This window comes from Schistocerca gregaria, chromosome 4 (genome assembly GCF_023897955.1).
Source record: "Schistocerca gregaria isolate iqSchGreg1 chromosome 4, iqSchGreg1.2, whole genome shotgun sequence".
Taxonomy (NCBI): Eukaryota; Metazoa; Arthropoda; class Insecta; order Orthoptera; family Acrididae; genus Schistocerca; species Schistocerca gregaria.
Window position 1 is genome coordinate 51272449 of NC_064923.1, and position 16334 is coordinate 51288782.

Sequence of the window (16334 nt, forward strand, 5' to 3'; positions counted from 1 at the left end):
GAAGTTCGATGGAGGAGATGTCATTATGGAGCTGAAGGTGAGAGGAAGGCAGAACTTATAAAGTTTATGCTTCCAAAATGAAGCTTCCAGCAGCAAAGTGTGTGTGCTGATTAGAAACTTCCTGGTAGATTAAAACTGTGTGCCGGACCGAGGACCGAGACTCGAGCTCGGGACTTTTGCATTTCGTGGGCAAGTCCCCTACCGAGCTACCCAACAGTGACTCACGACCAACCCTCACAGCTTTACTTGTGGCAGTACCTCGCGTTTAGCCTTCCTAGCTCCACAAAGCTCTCCTACGAATACTCCTCGAAGAAACGATATTGCGGAGACATGACTGAGGCATAGCCTGGGGGATGTCTCCACAGTGAAATTTTCACTCTTCTGTGGAGTGTGTGCTGATATCCATAAGTGACTCACTGATATTACAATCTTAAGATATTACGATTTTTCGTTTGGTGAATTGCACATCTCTAGATATTTAAAGGAATTTGGCAATCTTCGCACCAGTTTGAAATCTTATTAGGACCTGACCGAATAGTCGTGCGGTTTCTTTGAGACTGGACTTTGTCATAAGTAACTGCATCATCTGCGAAAAATCTGAGGCTACATTGTTCGCAGGATCATGGTTTTCTTTTTGGTTTCACTAATAACAGCAATGTCTTCAGCGAATCCTATCACTGATTTATTTTAATCCCACTCCTGAATCTTTTCTTTCCTCCGCTGCTTCTACAACATGTGGATTGAACAGTAGAAGCGAAAGTCTGTATCACGGTCTTATAACCTTTCTAACCTGCGAACGTCGTTTTTGGTCTTCTAGTTTCGCTTCTAGGTTCTTATTCATATTACATATTACCCCTTTTTAGATGTAATTTATATATATTTTTCTGCGCATTTCCAACATCTGGCGCCATTTTACATTCTCGAACTCTTTTTCTTGCTCGAGAAATCTTATGAAACTGTCTAGGTTTGTTAAGTATTTCTTATATTACCTAGAGCAACGTTAGAATTGCGTCTCTAGTGTTACCTTTGCCCATCTTAAGACATACTCATGGTCGTGTAATAGATCCTCAATTTTCTTCTCAAATGTTTTGTAGACCATTTTTGTCAGCAACTTGGATGCATGAATTGTTAACCAGATTGGGCGATAGCTCTCTTTCCTATCTGCCCTTGCTGTCTTCAAAATTGTGCATATAGTGCTCATCCAGAAGTCTGATCGTACGCCTTCAGACTCATAGACTTGATCAAACCAGCCCGAGTAGTTTTTAGGTTGCCACTTTCCACCAATGACTTAAGAAATGCCGAAGGAATGTTATCTGTGCCTTCCGCCTTATTTGACGGATAACCTTACAAATACTCTAATACAGCATCACGTGTGTGTTCCATATCAGCTGCCATTCGTTATTCTGTCCCTCCCACTCAGGCTTAAGTGTACACGTTTCAGCTATCTGCTCTGTCCTCCGCATTTACTAATAGGAATTTCTCTTTCACTCTTAATGGTGGCACCTTTACTTTTAGTTGTTTTTACTATTAGTTGTTCTAGATAATGACCCATTCATTCCGATGAAAATTTCTTTTTCGATTTCTTCGATTTTTTCCCGCAACCGTTTGGCAATGGATTACTTGAACTTTTATTTATTTAAGTGACATGTATTACCGAATTCCTTTCTTGTCCTAATGATTTAGATATTTCATTCTTCGTCGGTCAGTTGGTGTGTTTCTTCTGTTACGCAAGGTATCTTCGCAATTGTTTTCTTGGTTCCTATGTTGTTCCGTCCAACTTCTGTGTTTGCCCGTTTTAGAGAAGCCCATTGTTCCTCAACTGGACTGCCTATTGCGCTAATCACAGTACCTACCGCATTAGAGAACTTCAAATGCTCCGCAAAATTCTTGACTATTTCAGTACCACACTTCTTTCCACACTGCTTCTCCATTAAGTTTGTCTCACAGTTCAAAATACTCCTCCTTTTCACTGAATTGTCTTCGTATCTAGTGGCTACGCTTTGCAATACATCTGATTCTCGTATCTCTGTCTGACCATGATGTAATCCAGCTAGAATCTTTTAGTGTCTCCACTTCTTTTCCAAATATCGATGGTAGGCAGTGAATAACTTCTAACTACAACCGCCTGTGAAAATTCGTGCTGGCCGAAGTGGCCGTGTGGTTCTAGGCGCTGCAGTCTGGAACCGCAAGACGGCTACGGTCGCAGGTTCGATTCCTGCCTCGGGCATGGAGGTTAGTTAGGTTTATCTAGTTCTAAGTTCTAGGGGACTAATGACCTCAGAAGTTGAGTGCTCAGAGCCATTTCAACCATTTTTTGAAAATTCGTGATTCATGTATCAGTAACACGATAATCAAAAAGAGATTTGACACTGCATGGATTCCTCTAATCTGTCAATATGTAGGCTTTCACTATACAGCTATACACATAGCAATTTGATGTATTACTTTAAATTATTTTTTACGAAACCGTTTTTGGTTCAAGTGCAAAATCCAACAAAATGTAGCCCACCATCGTTGTATCTCCGGCTATTGTAATACTGAACAGTATATTCGCTATTGCTAGCCTAAATTTATGGCAGAACTCAATTAATCATTCTCCATTCATTTCTACTACCGAGTCCATATTCTCTTGTCAACTCTTTCTTCTACTGCTTTCCCTCCTACAGTATCCGAGTCACTGATGGTAATAAAAGAACTGGTCCGTTACAAACTTGACTCCTACTTAACAAAGTATTAAAATTTGTGGGCTACAAATCTGTCCATCTTCTTTCGGTCGTTTAGCAAACCTGCAACAAAATTTGAACAGAATCTGAGATAGCCGGGTAGGTAACACCTCAAAAACTAGGCCATCTTTTTGTTTTTGGCAACTGATATAACCAGCTCTCATGATGTTGCAGAGCTTAAATATTATCTGCGTGGCTTAATATCTGGCAGCTGTAGCAGCCGTTTGTTTCTCACGCTGAGAGCGCCACTCTCGCTGCTGTTTAGCCGGCAGTCACGGCGCGCGCTACGTAATTAGCGGCGGGAGGTGGTGCGCATGCGCGCGGCGGCAGCAACTCAAACAACACAGCAGCGGTGGCGGCGGCGGCGGCGGCGGCGGCGGCAGACACTGTGTGGCGCTCGTTACGCCGCCGCCCTTGTTCCCCGCTGCACCCGCCTGTGTGTTTGCGAGCGCCTCGCTAATAGCGAGCCATGCGCCGGTGCTGCTACTTGCCCTTTCGCCTGCCCGACACGCCAGGAATCTCGCTCACGCTTCCCATCCTGCAACACACAGTGTTCACAAGTTTTTGTTTTGCGCGCAGAAGCAGGATGAACCAAACGAGCAGTTATGCGCCCACTCCAATCCCCATCATTAAAATAAAGTTTGATAGAATCACTTCTGGTTTTGCGTACAGTGCGTAACGGGTACAAGTGTAGATATTTTTATTGGTGAGTGAGGAGAGTATTTACGTCGTTTACTGAGAAGTAATTATAGCAACTACAAGTCGTATGTTTTTAGCTTGGGTAGTACCTTCAGGTACACATAACAAGGGCGAGCTGTTAATGCTTGTTTTGCCATGGGCAGCACACCAGGTGTTAAAGTGTGGGTCTGTGGAAGGAAAACGGATAGCCTGTACTGAAATAGTACAAATTGCTCTGAGCACTATGGGACTTGACTTCTGAGGTCATCAGTCCCTTGGAACTTAGAACTACTTAAACGTAACTCACCTAACGACATCACAAACATCCATGCCCGAGGCAGGATTTGAACCTGCGACCGTAGCGGTCTCGCGGTTCCCAGAATTGTAGCGCCTAGAGCCGCTCGGCCACCACAGTCGGCTAGCTTGTACTGAATGAGAGACATAGTTCACTTGGTGATGTAGTTGCGACCACGCAGAAAACATTAGGTCGCAATGCTTGTGACTTGTTTGTGTGAGGAATGTTCTATGCAGAGAAGAAACAACCTGTATACGAATGTGTGTTCATATTAAGGTACGATATATAAATATATTTGCTGTTAGACCTTTTACATATTGTATATCACCATCCAAATGCCACAGATAAATTTTGGAGGATAAAATAGCAACTAAACAAATAGATTATGAATCTCGAATATGGTAAGGAGTTTAGAACTCACAATGCTACTATTAAGATAGGATGTCTTTCACTTGCATGCCTATGTGGACGAGTCTGTGGACTGGCCATTAACACATCAGCGAAGTACAGGCCAGTATTCATAGCTCTGCTATGGCAGTTGTCAACAACAAATTTGACATGTGTTTGCTGGTTCTGCCAGTGGACTCACAAACCAACAGGATGAGTAAAGGAAGACAGAAAGGACAAGATCCCGTACTCACCATCATCATCATCTTCATCATAATCATCATCATAATTTAAGACATTATGCCTTTAAGCGTTCAGCCTTGAGCATAGACCCCCTTATAAATTCCTCCTTGGTCCCATATTCAGTGATAGCATTGGTGCCTCTTCTGATGGTTAAGCTTATTACTTCTATAGATTTCATTCCCAGTTTTTCTTTGATTTCCTCATTGTGCATACCCTCCTGCCATTGTTCCTATCTATTAGTACCTGCAATCATCCTAGCTACTTTCATATCCGTAACCTCAACCTTGTTGATAAGGTAACCTGAATCCACCCAGCTTTCGCTCCCGTACAACAAAGTTGGTCGAAAGATTGAATGGTGCACAGATAACTTAGACTTGGTACTGATTTTCTTCTTGCAGAAGAGAGTAGATCATAGCTGAGCGCTCACTGCATTAGCTTTGCTACACCTCGCTTCCAGTTCTTTCACTATGAATGCTATCCTGTGAGAATATGCATCCTAAGTACTTATAAACGGATTGAGTGCCAAATAGGAGGAACAAAGTTAGAACAGATGGACAGTTTCATCTCTTTCCCACTGACATTACTTTCGTTTTGGAGACGTTAATCTTCATACCATAGTCCTTACATTTCTCATCTAGGTCTGAAATATTACTTTGCAAACTTTCAATCGAATCTACGATCACAACTAAGTCACCAGCATATGCGAGACTACTTATTTTGTGTTCACATATCTTAATCTCACCCAGCCAGTCTATTGTTTTCAACATATGATCTATAAATGATATGAACAACAGTGGAGACAGATTGAAGCCTTGTCTTACCCCTGAAACTACTCTGAACCATGAAAATTTACCGTCAACTGTAGCTGCTGCCTGACTATCTATGTAAACACCTTTAATTGCTTGCAAAAGTTTGCTTCCTGTTCCATAATCTCGTAGAATAGAGAATGCCTTCCTCCTAGGAACCCGGTCATATGCCTTTTCTAGATCTATAAAGCATAGATACAATTCCCTGGTCCACTCGTAACACTTCTCCATTATTTGGCGTAATCTAAAGACCTGGTCCTGAGAACCTCTAAGAAGCCTAAACCCACACTGATTTTCATCCAATTTGTCCTATGCTAATATTCGCACTTTCCTTTCAACAATACCTGAAAAGATTTTACTCACAACGCTGAATAAAGAGATACCCCTATAGTTCTTACAATCTTTTCTATGTTTAAAGACTGGTGCGATTACTGCTTTCGTCCAGTTTGATGGAACCTGTCCTGACTCCCATCCCGTACTAAGAAAAGAAAATCTAAATTTCCAAACACAGGCGGAAACGACAGAAAGGAACAGCGCTCTTATTTTAACCCGTGCATAGACGTGCTCTGTAGACCTGTGTTCACATATGTAGAGCCCGCTAAAATAATGGTAAAGTTGAGGGCACACTTCGATTTTATGCCATGTAAATTACAAAATTTTCAAAGTTATCAGTGCTTGTTCCTCATATACTCTTCAAATTAAGGTCATCACATACAATGCTCAACAAAAGTTTGGGATACTATCGTAAAATGTAATCCACGATACTAGAGGTCTCACACTGACCTGCACACCTCATGCATTACCCAGTTAGAGACCATCTATTGTACGGCACGCTTTGTAACGCCGGCCTCTGTGACCGAGCGATTCTATGCGCTTCAGTCCGGAACCTCGCTGCTGCTACGGTCGCAGGTTCGAATCCTGTCTCGGGCATGGCTGTGTGTGGTGTCCTTAGCTTAGTTAGGTTTAAGTAGTTCTAAGTTCTAGGGGACTGATGACCTCAGGAGTTAAGTATCATAGTGCTCATAACCATTTGAACCATTTTTTGCTTTGTGGCCGTTCCCAATCAAGTAAAGATTCCGCTGCTGCACCGGCACAATCCGAGCAGTCCAGTAGCAACAACAGCTCCATTCAGTTTGTTCAAATGGCTCTAGGTACTGTGGGTCTTAACATCTGAGGTCCTCAGTCCCCTAGACTTATGACTACGTAAATGGGACTGATGACCACAGATGTTAAGTCCCATAGTGCTCAGAGCCAGCCACTACTTAAACCTAACGAACCTAAGGACATCACACACATTCATTCCCGAGGCAGGATTCGAACCTGCGACGGTAGCAGCCACGTGGTTCTTGACTGAAGCGAATAGGACAGCTCGGCCACTGCGGCCGCCATTCAGTTTGTACACTTCTGGAAACTGAAATAAGAACACCGTGAATTCATTGTCACAGGAAGGGGAAACTTTATTGATACATTCCTGGGGTCAGATACATCACATGATCACACTGACAGAACCACAGGCACATAGACACAGGCAACAGCGCATGCACAATGTCGGCACTAGTACAGTGTATATCCAACTTTCGCAGCAATTCAGGCTGCTACTCTCCCACGGAGGCGATCGTAGAGATGCTGGATGTAGTCCTGTGGAACGGCTTGCCATGCCACTTCCACCTGGCGCCTCAGTTGGACCAGCGTTCGTGCTGGACGTGCAGACCGCGTGAGACGACGGTTCATCCAGTCCCAAACATGCTCAATGGGGGACAGATCCGGAGGTCTTGCTGGCCAGGGTAGTTGACTTACACCTTCTAGAGCACGTTGGGTGGCACGGGATACATGCGGACGTGCATTGTCCTGTTGGAACAGCAAGTTCCCTTGCCGGTCTAGGAATGGTAGAACGATGGGTACGATGACGGTTTGGATGTACCGTGCACTATTCAGTGTCCCCTCGACGATCACCAGAGGTGTACGGCCAGTGTAGGAGATCGCTCCCCACACCATGATGCCGGGTGTTGGCCCTGTGTGCCTCGGTCGTATGCAGTCCTGATTGTGGGGCTCACCTGCACGGCACCAGACACGCATACGACCATCACTGGCACCAAGGCAGAAGCGACTCTCATCGCTGAAGACGACACGTCTCCATTCGTCCCTCCATTCACGCCTGTCGCGACACCACTGGAGGCGGGCTGCACGATGTTGGGGCGTGTGCGGAAGAGGGCCTAACGGTGTGCGGGACCGTAGCCCAGCTTCATGAAGACGGTTGCGAATGGTCCTCGCCGATACCCCAGGAGCAACAGTGTCCCTAATTTGCTGGGAAGTGGCGGTGCGGTCCCCTACGGCACTGCGTAGGATCCTACGGTCTTGGCGTGCATCTGTGCGTCGCTGCTGTCCGGTCCCAGGTCGACGGGCACGTGCACCATCCACCGACCACTGGCGACAACATCGATGTACTGTGGAGACCTCACGCCCCACGTGTTGAGCGATTCGGCGGTACGTCCACCCGGCCTCCCGCATGCCCACTATACGCCCTCGCTCAAAGTCTGTCAGCTGCACATACGGTTCACGTCCACGCTGTCACGGCATGCTATCAGTGTTAAAGACTGCGATGGAGCTCCGTATGCCACGGCAAACTGGCTGACACTGACGGCGGCGGTGCACAAATGCTGCGCAGCTAGCACCATTCGACGGCCAACACCGCGGTTCCTGGTGTGTCCGCTGTGCCGTGCGTGTGATCATTGCTTGTACAGCCCTCTCGCAGTGTCCGGAGCATGGTGGGTCTGACACACCCTAGTCAATGTGTTCTTTTTTCCATTTCCAGGAGTGTATATAACATAGCTGTGAAGAACTGGAACACTGTTCTGTTACACGTCGTCTTCTACGTTCAGGTGGAGAAAATTAAACAAGTCCAAAGGGAAAATGTTTGTACTGCTTCTAGAGCTGAGTACATGAAACAGTATACATTATAACTCTGACGTATATAAAAAAAAGTACAACAGTAGGTACGATAGCTGTGGGCTACTGAAGTTGTCATATGTGTCTTTATTAGTAAGGGAAACTGATACACCAGCGTGTAACTGCAATTTCATTATTCATTGAGCCACTCTGAATTGAACGAAAAAATTGTTTTACTGTCTACGTACTGGAGCAGCTGTGTTCCATGATGTGGAAATGCAAATCGTTGCTTCTTCTGGCTGTAATGTAGTTGCCGTTACAGAATGCACTTGTTTATAGCTATGCTGAGACTGTGCACCTGTTCGTCATCGGCCACTGTCCATGGCTTGGTTACCTTGTAAGCACACTGTCCAAGCATGCCCTTATTTTCCACAATGGAAACATTTTACGTCTCGGCAAGGGCTAGCTTTCTAGCCGTGATTCGAAAAAGCATTGAGTACAAGAATTCTTGGCAGTATTTTGTAGTGCATGTCATGTACCATGAGAATGAAAGCTTTTACGTGTACTTTTAGTATTTCCACGAGCCTTATTTTAAATTGCTTTAACACCATCATGAACTTCTGAATGAGTTGCCTGTGTACTTCTTACAAGCCTCCAACTGCACCTGAAATTCTAATCGTTCGTCTTCTGTACTACTGAATGGGTGAACCTGTGATGCAGTAACCAGTGGCTGTGCTGCTTGCTGAAGAAGGCTCGTCATCTGTTAAACTGAGCAGTAGTTTTAAACCTGCTACACTTGAAACTGAAGACGTTCTTTTAAAGATACTGCATGTGGCGGCCCAGACACAGAAAAATATAATTACGAACAGACAAATATCAGGTGGCTAAGCAATTTGCAAATGTTCCAACCGGAACACTTTGCAAGCAGGTGGAGCAAGCCTATAGAAACGACCAGCCTCGTCGCCATTTGTTGAACTCGTCGAAAATACACACAGCCGTACGATGGTGGGTTCTTTATTTCGCTCTGGGAGAATACGCAGAAGATACTACAACACATCAAATTTAGTTCATTGATATAACAAAGAAAAATATAGATCCGTACCTCTCACACTAGCAGTTTTACATGATATTTTCCATGGTCTCAACTTCTGCACTCATTTATTCTAAGAGACAGTATTTGTTTACTTGTTTTCTCAAGTGATAACACACTTACAACTAATTTGTCAATATTCCATATTGTTTCTCAATTACTGTTTCATTCCAGTAGCCATCTGTCCCCAAACCTACTACCACATTTATTAGTTTCATACATAGTTCACAGATATGGTGCATATGTCAGAATGATCATTCCCTTCCGCTTCCTGCACTTACGTCATGATCGCACATTTGAGTTATAGTTGGGTGACTTTCATATCGAGAGGGTATACTTTGCACAGGTCAAAGCCTCATTTCGTAAAGCGTACCCAGAAACCCAGTGAGGTCTTTCTGTTATTCAACTTGAAACGTCACCTTAGAAAAAATTATAAATTACTGTGCTGGTAAACTTCTACATTATTTGATACAGAGACAGCTGAGAAAAACTGAACGTACTCAGACATTTCTCTCTTTACTTATTCTGATCATCAATAAACTGACACACAATATTTTTAGCGCAATGCAATCTGACTTTCAATAATCCCTACAAAAGAATGGCCCTGACTCTAACAATAACCTATACCTATCACGAATCACTCACCTCACAAAAATATTCGTTAGTCGAACTACAGCCATACAGCGAGCGCCAATACTGTCAGCTAAAAAAAAGATTCCAACTACGGAAGGCATTAACTGCTGATAGGCATAGTTAACAAACAAAAGATTTTGATAGAGAAGAAACAATGTATTTACCTCAATAGTGATCAAAAGTCATAATGTATATCCAGTCTTACAGATTAACAGCTAACTGCCCAACACTACAATGGCGAGTATTACAACAATGCCAACCAGCCACATACTGCACACAGCACAGCCAGTGATATTTCATACAGAGCGGCATGTGGTGTTACCAATAAAAAAACCTAAACAGCCTACTTACGAAATGATTATTTTTGTTACAAAACACATTTATTTTGTTGTGGTTACTGACTTCAGTCTGAAGACTGGTTTGATGCCGTCTTCCACGATGTTTATCGTGTGCGAGCCTCTTCATCTCGCTCGCCGGCTGAGTTTCTCCACGGTCGCCCTCATCGAACCTTGATGTCTTTGCTACATCCGCCGCATCAGGTTCCTGTGCAGCGGCAGACACCTGCTTTTGCTCCAGCGACTTTGTCTACTATCGCCACTGCCGAGGTTCACGGCGTTGGCTCGAAGGGCGCATTCTTCGCTGCCTCGGACGCGCGTTGTATCTGGTTTTGGGGGCCTCTGATGAGGTGCGTCGGCATCTCAATCAGCTGCGCCTCTGTCGTCGCACGGGATCTGCCACTCGCCGTCTGCTTTCAGCGACGGTGCCGTCCGGTCAGCGCCCCGGGGACCCATCTACTGGCTCGCCTCAGCCCCAGGTGTTACCGACGCTGCCTTCCATTTTGCCAAATGGCGACTGCCGCCGCCGCCGCCTGTTCTCCCGACGGCGCCTCCCTGGGTCACGCGCAGCCGATCGCTTCCCGTGACCAGTTGTCCTCCGACATGGAACTCTTGCCCGCTCCGGACCACATGTCGTCTTCGCCCGTTGAGTGCCCCGGCCAGATGGAGGTCGACCCTTCGGCCCCTCCTGTCTCTCTACGGGCGCATACACCGCATGCTGGCGTGCACCCCGGAGCAGGTTTTCCGGCGTTTCCTAACTTCCCGCGGTCCGAATGGCAGGGTGCCGGTGGCACAGCCTCGCCTGTTGTTAGGCTTCCCACCTCGTCACATACGTCAACATGGGGTCCTCCCCACGGCGTGCGGAAACCTTATGCCACAACCGTACGCCGATTTGCGGGGGAGGAATGTGGTGTCACCGCCAGACACCACACTTGCTAGGTGGTAGCCTTTAAATCGGCCGCGGTCCGGTAGTATATGTCGGACACGCGTGTCGCCACTATCAGTGATTGCAGACCGAGCGCCGCCACACGGCAGGTCTAGAGAGACTTCCTAGCACTCGCCCCAGTTGTACAGCCGACATTGTAAGCGATGGTTCACTGACTTCTACGATCTCACTTGCCGAGACGATAGTTAGCATATCGTTCAGCTACGTTATTTGCTACGACCTAGCAAGGCGCCATTATCTGTTACTGTTGATACTGTGAATTATGTAATGTCAAGAGCGACGTTCGTCATTAATGGATTAAAGTTAAGTATTCCACCAGCTACGTCCGTTTTTCTAAATTTTAATTCCCATGCCATGTTCCAGACCTCACGCCAGCCTGCGTGAGCTAAAACGCGTGCATTTCGGCCTCCCTTAGTAACACGGTGTTGGCTCTCCTGCCAACCACAACAATTTGTTCACGCCTACTGATGTGATCATCCAAGTTATGCCATACATTTCCCTTTTCCACATTCTACACGGTATGTCTTCAGCAGTTGCTCGTTCTACACACCGAATCTGGATTCTGTAGTATCATATTTCAAAACCTTCTGTTCCCTTCTTGTCTAATGTCCACAGCTCGTGGTCGTGCGGTAGTGTTCTCGCTTCCCACGCCCGGGTTCCCGGGTTCGATTCCCGGCGGGGTCAGGGATTTTCTCTGCCTCGTGATGACTGGGTGTTGTGTGATGTCCTTAGGGTAGTTAGGTTTAAGTAGTTCTAAGTCCTAGGGGACTGATGACCATACAAGTTAAGTCCCATAGTGCTCACAGCCATTTGAACCGTCTTATTGACTAATATGTTTATTGTCCACGTTTCACTTCAATACAGGGGTACACATCCGATGAATACCTTCTGAAAAGACTTCTTAACGCTTAAATTTATATCAGTGGTTAAGACACTGATCTTTTTTTTAGGAATTCTTCTTTGTCTATAGCCTGTCAGCATTACACTGAGGTGACAAAACTCATTGGATACTGCAACACCCCAAGAAACCCGAAAACCCAAATAAGAGTGTCATGATAATTTAAAGTAGTGAACAGTGTTATCCTGAGTGGTACGTCAACTTTGACAATAATACAACACCTTGATGTTTAGATGAACACCAATTTCCATAATTACTGAGTATGTCGTGATATAAAGCTAGAAAGAGAGAATGTTATTTTAAGTAGCTATCAACCGTCTTAGTAATAACTGCAAATCAATACGACGAAAGTTAAGTCCAAACTAACATTTATTGTGAAAGAGAGTTGTAAATGCGGCGTAAAGGAAATTCAATGCGTCTACAATGATCGATCATGGAAAAGTTAGTCGCTTGCTAGCTTGCTTGCTATCAAGTCGAGACAGAGCACCGTTTGTTATAGTACTAAAAAAGGAACGCTACGAGATTGTTTCTTTTGAAAAAAAAATAAAAATAAAAGTAGCATTGTGTGATAGAGATGCGCTGACTTTGTTCTCAGATATGCTGACTTGAGAATTTGAACTGAAGTGATATTCTGATACTGTACGACGAGTTAGTGAACTTCAATTATTGGAGATATTATTGTTGGACTCAACCTTCATCAAAGTGAACAGTTGGAGCGAAGAATGGACATAGTATTGAAGACTGAATACCTGATTAGCCTGGAGTAGGACACATTAATACGACCACACGAAGATAATACAAATACGCCGATTGTAAAAGTTGTCGTAATGGTCACCATCACCGAACTGAAAAGTATCGTAATTGATGTGATCCATGGGTGTGCGTGTGGTGTGATGATTATGAACTAACTGTTTAGAAGGAACAATAAAATTGTTCGTCAGTAATGGAAATCTCATGTGTTGGCACCATCGTTAATTGAACTGTGTGATAGTTGATGATCAAAATTAATTAACTGTGAAATTTTAATTGAAACAGTGTTTCGCCGAAATAATATCACGACGCACGAAAGCAACATAGCATTATAGATATCTCTGGATTTGCGTCGTGCCGTAGTGAACAATTCAGACTAGCAACGTAACAACTACTACTGGTACTGAACCGCAAATGAATTTTTCCTCGCTTCAGTGGTGGGATACGGCGCCGGTGATGAATGATTCACTCAATACCGCAATAACTAACTAACCGGGAATAGCAAATCATCATAAAATCATAACATACAATTAAAATCAGCAGTTCGCATCGCTGAGAACAGTGTGCGGACTCGCAAACGGACATTCATACATTACGCGAGGAACAATTTTATTTAGAGATTTTCAGGTGTTGTTCAACTGTTCAACGGTATCCGATGGGAAGAACCACTATTGCGCGTCGCGCCTCCATTTCACCGACCGAGCTGCTGCAGCAGCGGCTCAACACCAAGGGCGACAACAAAAGGGGAGAGGGGACGACACAATATCGTGTTCCACCTTTCGTTCGGAGCAGTGTGGCAGCTCGACATTGCAGGTACTCAACAAGTCGTTGGAAGTCCCTTGCACAAATACTGAGCCATGCTGCGTCTGTAGCAGTCCATACATCTACATCTACATGACTACTCTGCAATTCACATTTAAGTGCTTGGCAGAGGGTTCATCGAATCACAATCATACTATCTCTCTACTATTCCACTCCCGAACAGCGAGCGGGAAAAACGAACACCTAAACCTTTCTGTTCGAGCTCTGATTTCTCTTATTTTATTTTGATGATCATTCCTACCTATGTAGGTTGTGCTCAACAAAATATTTTCGCATTCGGAAGAGAAAGTTGGTGACTGAAATTTCATAAAAAGGTCTCGCCGCGACGAAAAACGTCTATGCTGTAATGACTTCCATCCCAACTCGTATATCATATCTGCCACACTCTCTCCCCTATAACGCGATAATACAAAACGAGCTGCCCTTTTTTGCAACCTTTCGATGTCCTCCGTCAATCCCACCTGGTAAGGATCCCACACCGCGCAGCAATATTCTAACAGAGGACGAACGAGTGTAGTGTAAGCTGTCTCTTTAGTGGAGTTGTTGCATCTTCTAAGTGTCCTGCCAATGAAACGCAACCTTTGACTCGCCTTCCCGACAATATTATCTATGTGGTCCTTCCAACTGAAGTTGTTCGTAATTTTAACACCCAGGTACATAGTTGAATTGACAGCCTTGAGAATTGTACTATTTATCGAGTAATCGAATTCCAACGGATTTCTTTTGGAACTCATGTGGATCATCTCACACTTTTCGTTATTTAGCGTCAACTGCCACATGACACACCATACAGCAATCTTTTCTAAATCGCTATGCAGCTGATACTGGTCTTCGGATGACCTTACTAGACGGTAAATTACAGCATCATCTGCGAACAGTCTAAGAGAACTGCTCAGATTGTCACCCAGGTCATTTATATAGATCAGGAACAGTAGAGGTCCCAGGACGCTTCCCTGGGGAACACCTGATATCACTTCAGTTTTACTCGATGATTTGCCGTCTATTACTACGAACTGCGACCTTCCTGACAGGAAATCACGAATCCAGTCGCACAACTGAGACGATACCCCATAGCTCCGCAGCTTGATTAGAAGTCGCTTGTGAGGAACGGTGTCAAAAGCTTTCCGGAAATCTAGAAATACGGAATCAACTTGAGATCCCCTGTCGATAGCGGCCATTACTTCGTGCGAATAAAGAGCTAGCTGCGTTGCACAAGAGCGATGTTTTCTGAAGCCATGCTGATTACGTGTCAATAGATCGTTTCGTTCGAGGTGATTCATAATGTTTGAATACAGTATATGCTCCAGAACCCTACTGCAAACCGACGTCAATGATATAGGTCTGTAGTTAAATGGATTACTCCTACTACCCTTCTTGAACACTGGTACGACCTGCGCAACTTTCCAATCTGTAGGTACAGATTTATCGGTGAGCGAGCGGTTGTATATGAGTGCTAAGTAGGGAGCTATAGTATCAGCGTAATCTGAAAGGAACCTAATCGGTATACAATCTGGACCTGAAGACTTGCCCGTATCAAGCGATTTGAGTTGCTTCGCAACCCCTAAGGTATCTACTTCTAAGAAACTCATGCTAGCAGATGTTCGTGTTTCAAATTCTGGAATATTCCATTCGTCTTCCCTGGTGAAAGAATTTCGGAAAACTGAGTTCAATAACTCCCCTTTAGCGGCACAGTCGTCGATAACAGTACCATCGGCACTGCGCAGCGAAGGTATTGACTGCGTCTTGCAGCTTGTGTACTTTACATACGACCAGAATTTCTTCGGATTTTCTACCAAATTTCGAGACAATGTTTCGTTGTGGAACCTATTAAAGGCATCTCGCATCGAAGTACGTGCCAAATTTCGATAGGGTTTCCGGTGCAGTACTTTGAGCACGAACTGACCTCTCAGTTGTGTCCCATAAATGTTCTATGGGATTCTTGTCGGGCAAACTGGGTGGCCAGTCTATCCACTCGCATTGTCCAGAATGTTCCGCAAACCAATCTCGAATAATTGTGCCCAGCGTCTTGGAACATTTTCATCCATCCCATTGTTGTTTGGCACTTAAAGCGCATGAGAGACTGCAGATAGTCTCCAGGTAGCTGAACATAACCATATCCAGTCAGTGATCTGTTCAGTCGGACCAGAGGACCCAGTCCATTCCTTTTAAACGGAGCCCACACCTTTATGGAGTCACCACCATCTTCCATTCTACCTTTTTGACAACTTGGGTCCATGACTTCGTGGGGTCTGCGCAGCGCTCGAAACCTACCATCAGCTCTTACGAGCTGGAACTGGGACTCACGTGACCAGGCCACGACTTTCCACTCGTCTAGGGTCCAATCGTTATGGCCACGAGCCCAGCGGCCCTATTCTTTATCGTTCATACCGATCGGTGTATTAGGTTAGTCTCGGTAGTGACGTCATTTTCGGTTCTTTATCGAAATATCCTTTTGAGTGAGCTTCTGAGACCTGTTACCGAACGGTCTTCCCACCGATTTTACGACAATTGTACCGAGAGATTGTGGATTTCGGTGTGGCCCTATCGATCGCTGAGCTGTGGTTTATGTACACCTATAATTTCTTATTTTAAACATATTTGGCGGTTTTAGCTTTAGATTTAGTGATTGTGTTACTAAAGAATCACCAGAGGACGATTCCGGTTGGAAAGTGGGTTCACAATGGACTATTTTCGTTTGTTAGAAATAGGATGTCAATGATTACACAAAAAAATGTTTAGTGATTTCTGTGCGTTTAAGAATCGAAATATGAAATTGCTGGAGATGAAATTACTGTGAGTGAAACAACCGACAGTGACCTTTATGTTTTTTATTGTCAGAAAT